Below are 10,811 nucleotides of genomic sequence, written 5' to 3' on the forward strand. Positions count from 1 at the left end.
ATAGTTTAGTACTCACTACGTACTCTATGATACTATATTCTAATTTTCAGTCTCAACTTTTAACAAGCATAAATAGAGAATTCATTATATATTGATAAATTAAATTGATATATATCATTAATAATTTATTTTGTAATTTTTCTATATAAATATATTAATTATACTGTTATTATATTTTAAAAATATTATTTTTCTAAATAAATATATTAATTTTACTGTCATTATATTTTTAAAAATCGTATATGCAGTTAATTTTTGTGATAAGATTATGACACTAATGTTTGAAAATAAAAATGTAGCAAGAAGGAGAAAAGGAGTTGTAGTAAAAAATCCAATATCAAGGATCAAGTTGTAATAATAATCAAAGCCTTTTTTCTAATATATTTTTTTCCTGCATGAATAACAGTTAAAAACTGTGAAAGTGTAATTTAAACTTTTTAAATGAGTAACTAAATCTAATATTTCAACAGAGAGTTTGCTTCTACTAGCATTTTTTTCTTTGTAAACTATTTTTGTATTTTTTTTAAATACAACCAAACCACAATATTTATAAGGTGGAACCGTGTAGATATATTTATGTTTATTTTAAAAAAATAATTATTGATAAGTTTTATGTAGGTGGTAAATTAAGACATTATAACATTTGATTATTTTACTATAATTATTTTGAGATTTTTCAATCAATACTTACTTTGTTATTTTTTCAAATTTAAAATAACAAATTATATTACTTCTTTATTCATGTATAAAATTATTTTTATTTTAGGTTCTTTACATATTCAAATTACAACTTTATTATTATGTTTATATTTCACATATGTGACATTTTATGCGTTAGATAATTTAAAAAATACTTATTATAGAGGAAGTTAAAAATATTCTGACCTATAAAAACTATTTAATAAAATTAAGAGAGAGAGAGTTGAAATTTTTTAACTAATAAAAAAGAATCACCAGCATCAACCTATTAAATTTGAGTAATATCAAGTGATAATTAAGAAATAAACGAGAATGATAAATTTAAAAAATTTTTTATTTCCTTTTATATAGTGTTTTACTTTAAGTAATTACTTTTTATGGATAGTATTTAAATAACAAACAAAATAGTAAGAAGATTCACATTAGTTATGAAAACTAATATCATCCTTATAGTACGATCGCATTATTTCAAAACATATAACATAAAATAATAAAATATAGTTTAATTAATATGCACAATAAAATAAACGTAAAACTTATATAATAGCAGTCAAATATGGAAAGCAGTGACAATCTTCTATTCTAAGATATTATATTAAATTATAATTTAAATTTATAATTATTAGTTAAAAACTTACAATAATATACTATTTTTATTATATTAGTTAAAAATAATATATTTTGATATTATTTTTTAAGGTTACTAACATTAAATTTTGATAATTTGAAAAAAAAACTTTTAATACTTTATGTCTTAAATTTTTTTAATTGATCAATAAAATTACTTAACACGCACATCAAGAAAAAATTATTATTTTTATACATCTAGATATTCAAAAGACACAAAAATAAATTCTTTTAATAACACTTTGACAACTGATAAAAGTTATCAGAACCAATGGTTATAGATCAAAGTGACAGACAATATATAAAATTGTGATATGGTACTTGGTGATAATTAAAGAGAAGGTAGGAGGAGAAAAAGAAAATAAGAAAGGAGAACAAGGCAATATAACAATTGTGGTGAGACAATGACAGGCATGTGTATAGAAAATAATAGTAAGAGAAATAATAGTGTGATACAACGAAGAAATATAATAAAAGTATAAATTAATAATTTTAAAAAGTAATAAAAATTAAAGATAATTTAATAAATTAAATATAAAATAAAAAAACAATCAGGGAAAAAGGAAAATTTAATGCTTACATTTATGTCTATTATAGTATTTTTAAATTTTAAAAGTTATTTTGCCAAATGTAATTGATGTTGCTTGTGTTTATTGAAAGCTATTTTTAATTTAATTTATCAAATATAAATGCTACAATTTTTAAAAAGTCATATTTTAAAAATTAACTTTTACAAACTACTTTTGAAAAATAAAAGCTTTACCAAACTACGCCTGAGTAAATTTTTCTTCCCCTTTCCCCCCAAAAACACACACTACAGAATTGTTTTTCCCCTTTCCCCCTTTGGCCATCAAAATATTAGATTAGAGAAAGGTTTTGCCCCCTTGCCTTCGCAATTCAACTTCGAATTGTTCAAAACCCTAACCTTAACACACCCACACTCATACTCACTCACCATCACTCACCGCTGCCACCACGCCTCCTTTCACTCACACACACACACACACACACACCCCTAAATCTGAGAGGAAGTGAGAATCAGAGGGAGGAGATGAGGGAGACAGAGATGAGAGGGCGCTATCGAGAGAACAGAGAGTGAGAGGGGGTCACCGCCGCAACTCCACTGCAGCTGTTGCCATCACCATCGCGGAGCAGGGAGCTTGGAGGAGAGAGAGACAATTCGCAGACGAGATGGAGAGAGAGAGGGTGAAGACACGACGCAAGAAAGAAGGAGGCTGTTCCGCCGTGCACTGTTGTCTCTCCTGGGGTCGATTGAAGCTGCCACCGCTGCTAGGGCTTGCCATGCTTTTGTCCTCACTTTTGGCTTCTACGATTACTTCCTGTCCGTACTCCTAACCTCTCTCTCTCTCTCTCTCTCTCTCTCTTCAACTTTTATTTCATTCTCATTTGAATTTCAATTTCAATTTCGGTTCGATGTCCCTGCAGGAAATAATATATTTTAGAAGTTGTATTGGACTGGAAGAGAGGGAAGGGGAGGATTTGAACTTTGAACTATAATTATAAATTTAACTCACGAACACACCCTTAATGGCCCTTTGGGAAACAATTCCTATTGCATCCAATTTGAAGTCTATTAAAATAATCTGCCTACTTTTCATTCCTTTCTCTGAGATTTTCGTCTGTGGTTGAACACTAAAGAGCACATTGAGGCAACTGATTGGTGTTTATCTTATTGGTGCTGCATATATTACATGATTTAAGTTATAATTTTTTACTGTTTGTAAGCTTACTGTCTGAGTTAAAATTGTCATTGATATAATTATTGGTCGGATTAACTAGAAACGTGTAAAATGCTTTTGCTTTGTTTTGTTAACATTGATCTAAGAAAACTTTGCATTATGGTTAGAATTTTGTTAGACAATATGTTTTATTTTAGGTACACAAGCTTCTTGGCAGTTGCTGTTGAAATTGTGCTCTTTCTTTGGGTGAATTTTTTACTGTTCTAATATGTTTCTTTTTTTTTTTTGGGAGGTGCTTATTCTGATTTTTATGGTTTTAAATTTTTGTAATTTCTGATTTTAGGTGCATATTGCTTCATCGGGTCTGTTGATTTTCCTATATTTTGCTGATTGAATCCATATAATTGCCATAGTTTTTTTGCATGTGGTAGCTTTATCTGATCCATGTGGCATTGCTTGAATTTCGTATTTTATGATTTGTTTGTATTTCTTCTTTAGATGACTCCTATCTTTTCTTTCAAGTTCCACTGATTGCTTCACGTGTTATAAGTTGTATATGATGCTATTGGAACTCTAGCTAAAGCTGTTGGTAGGGAGTTGAATTAGGTATGTTATTTTTAATAGCTTCCCATGGAAGGGTAAGCAACCTTCCCTACATAGAAGTTTCTCTTTCTCTTTTTCTTGCACTCTTTTGTGTCTAATGAATTTCCATATGAATTGCTTCTTTCTTTGTTTTGCAGCCTGTTTATCTTGACATTCTCATGCTACCATTAATAGAAAAATGGTAGCAACTTTCAAATTCAAACAAAGATCTCTTTCCTCTCTTGGAATGCTTTATATCTATAGACCAGGTAATAATCATTACTAACATGTATGACATCTATGCTTCCTTTGTCACTCCACAAACGCTCAAGTCTCCTTGTTATAGCTGTGATGAAGGAATTATCATTATTCTAGAATTTTCATCAATAGAAAACCAATGTCATTGACATAGTATAGTCCTAAACCAAAAAATAGTTCCCTCGATCAAATTTAGAATTTGGTTATCACAAAGTCAACCCCAATATAAAGTAACCAAGCGTATTGGTCTCGGGTTGTCCTCAAGAGAATGGGCAAACATGTGCATCAATATTGGTTAGACTTCTGGGGTTGGTATTGTAAACAAGAATTTAAACTACTAAACTTAACATATAAGGAATCTTAAAGTGCAAGAAACTAAATCAAAGTAACTAAAACCAAGTATAAGCAAATCCAACCTAGTAAGGGAGCATACAAATCTACCTCTATTCTAGAACTAAGTAAACAACTAAACTAACTATAACAAGAACTAAGTAATTGGGATTTTTGGGTTTCAAATATGAATAATAAAAAGGGCTCTAGGCTAGGCATAAGAATTGGGGTCATCACCCTTGTCTAATAACCATATCTTGGCAATTATTAATATGTGAGCATCTTTCCTATCTTTTCCTAGTGAATTTGCATGTAATTTATTGAGTTTAATCAAGAATTAGTTATCTTTTAGACACTATGGATGCTACTTTGAGTCTTGTACAATTTTGTTTATTTTAGGTATCATTCGGTTGGATTTGATCGAGCTTCTGCAGAAAAAGAGAAGAAGGCTATATAGAGCAAGAATGACTTAAAGGATGGAGAGGAAGCTTGCACAAATGGAATCAGCACAAGAATTAAAGGAGATGACAGCGAAGAGCGACGCATACGCGTGACTGACGCATACGCGTGACCTACGCCACGTGCAGAAAACGCTGATTATTTAATTAATTCTGATTTAAACTTTATTTTTAAATAGGAAAAGATATTATTTTAGTTTTAGAAAAATGATTTTAAATTAATTAGGATTAGATATAAAAGAGAAAAAAAAACTTCTCTTCTGGGGGGGGATTCCAACATTAGTTCACTTTTCATTCTACCTTAGCCCAATTTACAATTTTTATTTTCTCTCTGTTAAGGTTAGGAGCTCTGTCTATTGTATGGATTAATACTATTATTTTTCTATTTTAATTCATGTACTGATTTATATTTCAAGAATTATTTTTGTTCTTTATCTTATGAATTTGGGTGGAACAGAAGTATGACCCTCTTTCTAATTGAGTTCTTGTATAACTTGGAAAAGATCTTTACTTGAACAACAGCTTGAAAACAATTTCTCCTAAATTCTAATTATCTGGACTTAACGGGATACGTGACATATAATCCTCTTATATTTGGATAATTAGGATTTTTGTGGCATAATAACTAGAATTAAACTCCACCCCCTAATTGGAATTAATTGACCAAGAAATTGGCGGTTGAGAAAAGTTAGAGGAGACTAGAAAGATCTAAGGAATTAGGGTCTAGTCACATATAGTTTTCCATGAATTAAATATTGCATGATTAAAATAAATTAATAAGAGAAGTCAATCCGGAAAATAGATAACTCTGAAGCCTTAACTGTTTCTCCATACATATTTTACAACTTGTTTACTGCTTGCTTTATTAAATTTATGAATTATTGTTTAATGCTTTTGAATACCAAATCACTCTTTTCTATTTGTCTAACTAAGTAAATTAATCAACCATTGTTGCTTAGTCCATCAATCCTCGTGGGATCGACCCTCACTCACCTGAGGTATTACTTGGTACGACCCAGTGCACTTGCCGGTTAGTTTGTGGACTCTAAATTCCACACCAAGTTTTTGGCGCCGTTGCCGGGGATTGATAGTGATTAACAACTATTAGTTGTTTGATTGCTTAGATAAGGCGTTTTAGTTTTAATTTTATTTAAATTTTCCTTTAGTTTTTTCAAAAAAAAGGAGAATTCTGTTCTTTCTTCTTTGCTTTCCTGTTTACCACATGGTGCGTTTAATTCTTTTTGGTGTTTTGTACTAAGAAAAATAATGGAGAAAGATCACACGGGTCACTACTCTCACCCAAGGAGTGATTCATATTATTGTGAATGGGGGAACTACCCAAATTTTGGTTCGCAAAGTCAAAACCAAAGAAACTTCAGTGCTCTATGTTCCAACTATCAAGAACTACCATCTCCATATTCATACCAAGAACCACCACCTCTCTTTCCATATTAAGAACCATTATCTTTCTACCCATATCAAGAGCCACTATCTCCCTATTCTCCCCCTTTGGAGACATTTCTTTTAACCAACTAGAAGAAGAGGAAGAAAATTCAACAATCAAGTATCAAGCTAGTGACATTAAAAAAGCGCTTGTTGGGAGGCAACCCGATAATTTCGTATCCTTAGTTATTTTTCGTAGTAGTAGTTTTCTTACTTATTTTATTTTTATGGAGTTTTACTGTTTTTCTGATCATGCAGCTATTTTAGAACAGGAACCGAACAATTCAAAAAAAAAAAAAAAAACGAGCACACGACGCACAAGCGTCGCTGACGCGTACGCGTCATATGTGTGTGCTTGAAAAATAAAATTGAACAGAGAGTCAGGCAGGAGTGGTGCTGGTGGCGTGTCTTGTGCACAAGCAAGTCCACGCGTACGCGTCTCTCACGCGTATACGTCGCTTGTGTTTTTACCAGTCCACGCGTACACGTCCTCCACGCGTCCGTGTGACCCTGCAAATCGGCGTAAATGGGTGTATGGACAGAGAGTTATGATGGTGTGGGGCTGGAACTATGCTGGGAGTACAAGCCCTATCACGCGTACGCATCCCTGACACGTACGCGTCATTTTCCCATACTGGCTGTCCACGCGTACGCGTCCATGATGCGTACGCATCACTTGAAATTCGCACGATCCACGCGTACGCGTGCCCTACGCGTATGCGTCACCTGTGATGCCCAATTAAACCACCTCAGCGCCTGATTTCAAATCTTCCACCCCCCAATCTTAATTCTCTCTTGTTATTTTATCCTTTTATTCTTCTTTCATCATACTATTTGTTTTGTTTTCAGTTCTTCTTTGCTTGAGGACAAGCAAACCTTTAAGTTTGGTGTTGTCGCTTCGCTTATAGCTTTTCTGTAGGACCAAAGGGAGGCAAATCATCTTTACTGAAGAGCATAACCGGAAGAATGAGATGGCCACCAACATAACTGAGGTGGTTGAGTTCTTTTTATTCTATATTCCTTCCCACTCTTACTATGTTATGTTCCGGTTTTCTGCTATTTTGCTTTGTTTATTGCATGATCCTTTATTAGTTAGATTCCTAGGTTCGAGTTTAGTTCTGTATTTTGAAATGTTTTGTTATTTGCTTTAATGTTGAAAGGTGCCTCATGTATTGCTCACTAAGCTTGAAATAAAAAAGAAAGAAGAAAAGATATTGTGCATGAGAAATTGAGTTTAATTTTTAGATTAGTCTCATTTATTCAAATGTGATGGTATTTTCTGTGACTCTGAATGCATGACATGAACAGTGCATATTTAAATTTGAATCAAAGAATGTTGATGTACATGGAACAGGGATTTAGAGAACTATTATGACTTCTCTGAAATAAACGAAAATTTAATCCTTGAAACAAAAGAAACAACAAAAAAAAGGGATATAAAAGCAAGGTCCAAGGCTCTGAGCATCAATGACTAGGGAGGTCAGACATGATTAAAAGCTCAAAGAGTTGTTTCCCTAGTCATATGCTTGTGGTGTTCTTGTGTCAAGTAATCCTTGAGACAACATTTAGAGTCGAGATCAATTGTAATTAGCAGAGTATGCCAAAGGCTTTGAGCACCAATGTCTAGGAGTAGCTGAAAGAAAAATCAGAACTTCAAAAGAGTTCCCCAGTTAAGGGCTTGTGGTGTTTCTGTGTCAAGTGAAGCTTGAGACAAAACATTTAAAGTCACGGTTAGGCTCAAGGTGCAAAGCACCAAAGAAAAGAGAATCAAAGAAAAATTACTGTGTTCAAGGGTTAAATTGAGTTACAAAAGCTCAGAGAATTCATAATATTATCCGGATTCTAATTCCGAATGACAGTGATTGATGGGATATTTTTATGGAAAAACGAATTTCTCCAAAACACCCAAAACTAACCGGCAAGTGTACCGAGTCGCATCAAGTAATAATAACTCACAGGAGTGAGGTCGATCCCACAGGGATTGAAGGATTGAGCAATTTTAGTTTAGTGGTTGATTTAGTCAAGCGAATCAAGATTTGGTTGAGAGATTTGTGAATTGCAAAATTTAAATCGCATGGAAAGTAAAGGGAATGGGGAATTGGCATGAAATTTAAAGAGAACTGAAATTTAAAGTGCTGAATCTTAAAGAACAAGAAATTAAATGGCAGAAACTTAGAACGCAAGAAATGTAAATTGCAGAATCTTAAAGTGCAAGAAATGTAAATGGCTTGAATTGTAAAGGGAATTGGGAATTGGATTTGCAGAAATTAAACAAGGAAAAGTAAAATTGTAACAAGCAGAGAAGTAAAGGATGACTTGAATTGAACCGGATCTTAAAACAGAATTGTAAATGAGCTTGAAAGCAGTAAACAAAGAATGGGAAATGGGAAATCCAGATCTCAGGACCTAAGAGACTAGAAAACCAAGTCTAGATCTCAATGCCTTCCTAAATCCAACAAGAACAATTGCAAAGGAAATGTAAATTGCAAAGAAAGTAGATGAAGAATCAATTAACCGAAACTGAAATTTAATTAAGCAGAGAATTAAACAAGATCCCAAGGTGAGATTGAAACAGAAGTTCTTCAATTCTCCACCCAAGATCCGAAGCAAGAAAATTAAAGAGTGCTGGGCAAGAACAAGGAAGAAGAGAGATCAATTCTCCTCCCCAATTCTCTTGAATTAAAACAACAATGCTAGAATGTAAAAGTGAATTCCCAATCAAACCAGAAAAGAATGCTCTATATGAAAACTAAAAAGGGAAGCTCCATGAAAACTTAAATCCTATGCTATTTATATACTTTCTTCAAATGGTCTTCAAGCCTTCAATTGGGCCTTTGCTCTTGATGGAATTGGGTTGATAGAGGCCTTGGTTGGTTGCTCTTGGAGTTTGGAGAAGAACCGAATTGAACCGGGTTTGGAATCATGAAAGCTTGAGTAAAAGTTTGAGTAAAAGTTTGAGGCAAACTTTTACTCCAACTTTTCACATCAGCCACCCTCTTTTGTTGATACCAACGTTCGGGAAAAAGTTAGGGGTCAAACTTTTGCTCCAACGTTGGCCTCCTCTTGCACACTCATGGCGCCAACGTTAGCCAAAAAGTTAGAGGCTAACGTTGGCGCAAACTTTTGCTCTCCAGGGTGTGTTGTTTATGCGCCAACGTTAGCCAAAAAGTTTGAGGCTAACGTTGGCGCAAACTTTTGCTCTCCAGGGTGTTGATTTGTGATGCCAAAAGTTTGCCAAAAAGTTTGAGGCTAACTTTTGCTCCAGCTTTTCGCCCAAAAGTTTACACAAAAGTTTGAGGCTAACTTTTGCTCGAGCTCTTTGCCCAAAAGTTTGAGGCTAACTTTTGCTCCAGCTTTTTGCTCCCTGGTTCATTTTCACTTATTCCAAAAGTTTGAGCTAAATTTTGAGGCAAACTTTTGCTCAAACTTTTTGTCCTCTCTTCCTCCTAGCCATTCCTTCTTGCTTCAACCTTTCTCCAAGCTTTCTTCACCTATCATCTTAGATGACCAGTTAGTATGCATGAATTGATTGTGGCTTGTGGATTCAATTTGGTGTGGGAACACCAAACTTAATTTCTTGCCACTTCTCTGGATACAGCAGGTTAACTCTAGGCAAAATCTTGTGTCCTTGCTAAAGGTTATGAAGTTAAGACTAAAAAGCAGTTAAGTGGTTGAATAATCTGTTTGATTGCTTGGAACTAGCAATATGCAGGAAGTTAGAATGTGCTTTTGAATGAGGTTTTGGTGGAACACCGAACTTAGAATCCTCCATTCTCCCTTAAGTTATTTTTGGTGTGCAACACCAAACTTAGCTCCTTGCAATGCATATCAATTATTCAACATTTTTATTGAAAAAGCTATGAAAAGAAAACTACCTCAGGTTGGGTTTCCTCCCAACAAGCGCTCTTTTATTGTCACTAGCTTGACATTGGAGCTTTCTTTTATGGTGGTTGAGGCTTGTAGTTCCTCAACTTGTCTCCCCTGACTGTGATCCTCCTCTTTGTTCTCTGGTGTTCAATTTCAGCATGTTCCAACGAGAGTATGTTGCTAACATTGTAATAGTCATCAGTCTGTCGGCTTGCTCCCAGTTGTTGATATATCAATTGCACTTTGTCACCTTTGGAAAGCCCCTCTGTTGGAATCTTCCTGTTCTTCCAACCCCTTTTTGTTTTGTTTCTGCGTTTCATCCCTTTTTTTGTTGATCTTTCTTTTATGGCTGTAGACTTACCTTGGGGATTTCTCTCTTTAGTGGCTAATACTCCAATATCCTCTTGGACTTTTTTATCCTTCTGCACAATCTTCTGCCTTGGGATATTGTTGTGAATCACCTTGTCAATTTCCATAGAGTCCCTCCTCCTATTACTAAACTGGGCTTCTGGTAATACTTTCAGAGTGACACTCTTATCATTCATCCTGAGAGTTAGTTCTCCTTGCTCTATGTCTATGATAGCTCTAGCAGTGGCCAAGAATGGCCTTCCCAGTATAATAGAATCACCATCATCCCCATCTGAATCCAGAACCACAAAATCTGCAGGGTATATGAAATTGTCCATAACAATATTTTTCCCTCTTTCAGCTCTTCTTAACCTCCTGAGAGTTCTTTCGTCTTGTTCATGAAAGGTGGGTGTGGTTGTTCTTGTACCTGACATACAAGCAGAACATAAGAAACACACAAACCAGTGACACTTCAATCTACTGCTAGAATGAAGTTTTA

Source organism: Arachis ipaensis, chromosome B02 (genome assembly GCF_000816755.2).
Source record: "Arachis ipaensis cultivar K30076 chromosome B02, Araip1.1, whole genome shotgun sequence".
NCBI classification, from domain to species: Eukaryota; Viridiplantae; Streptophyta; class Magnoliopsida; order Fabales; family Fabaceae; genus Arachis; species Arachis ipaensis.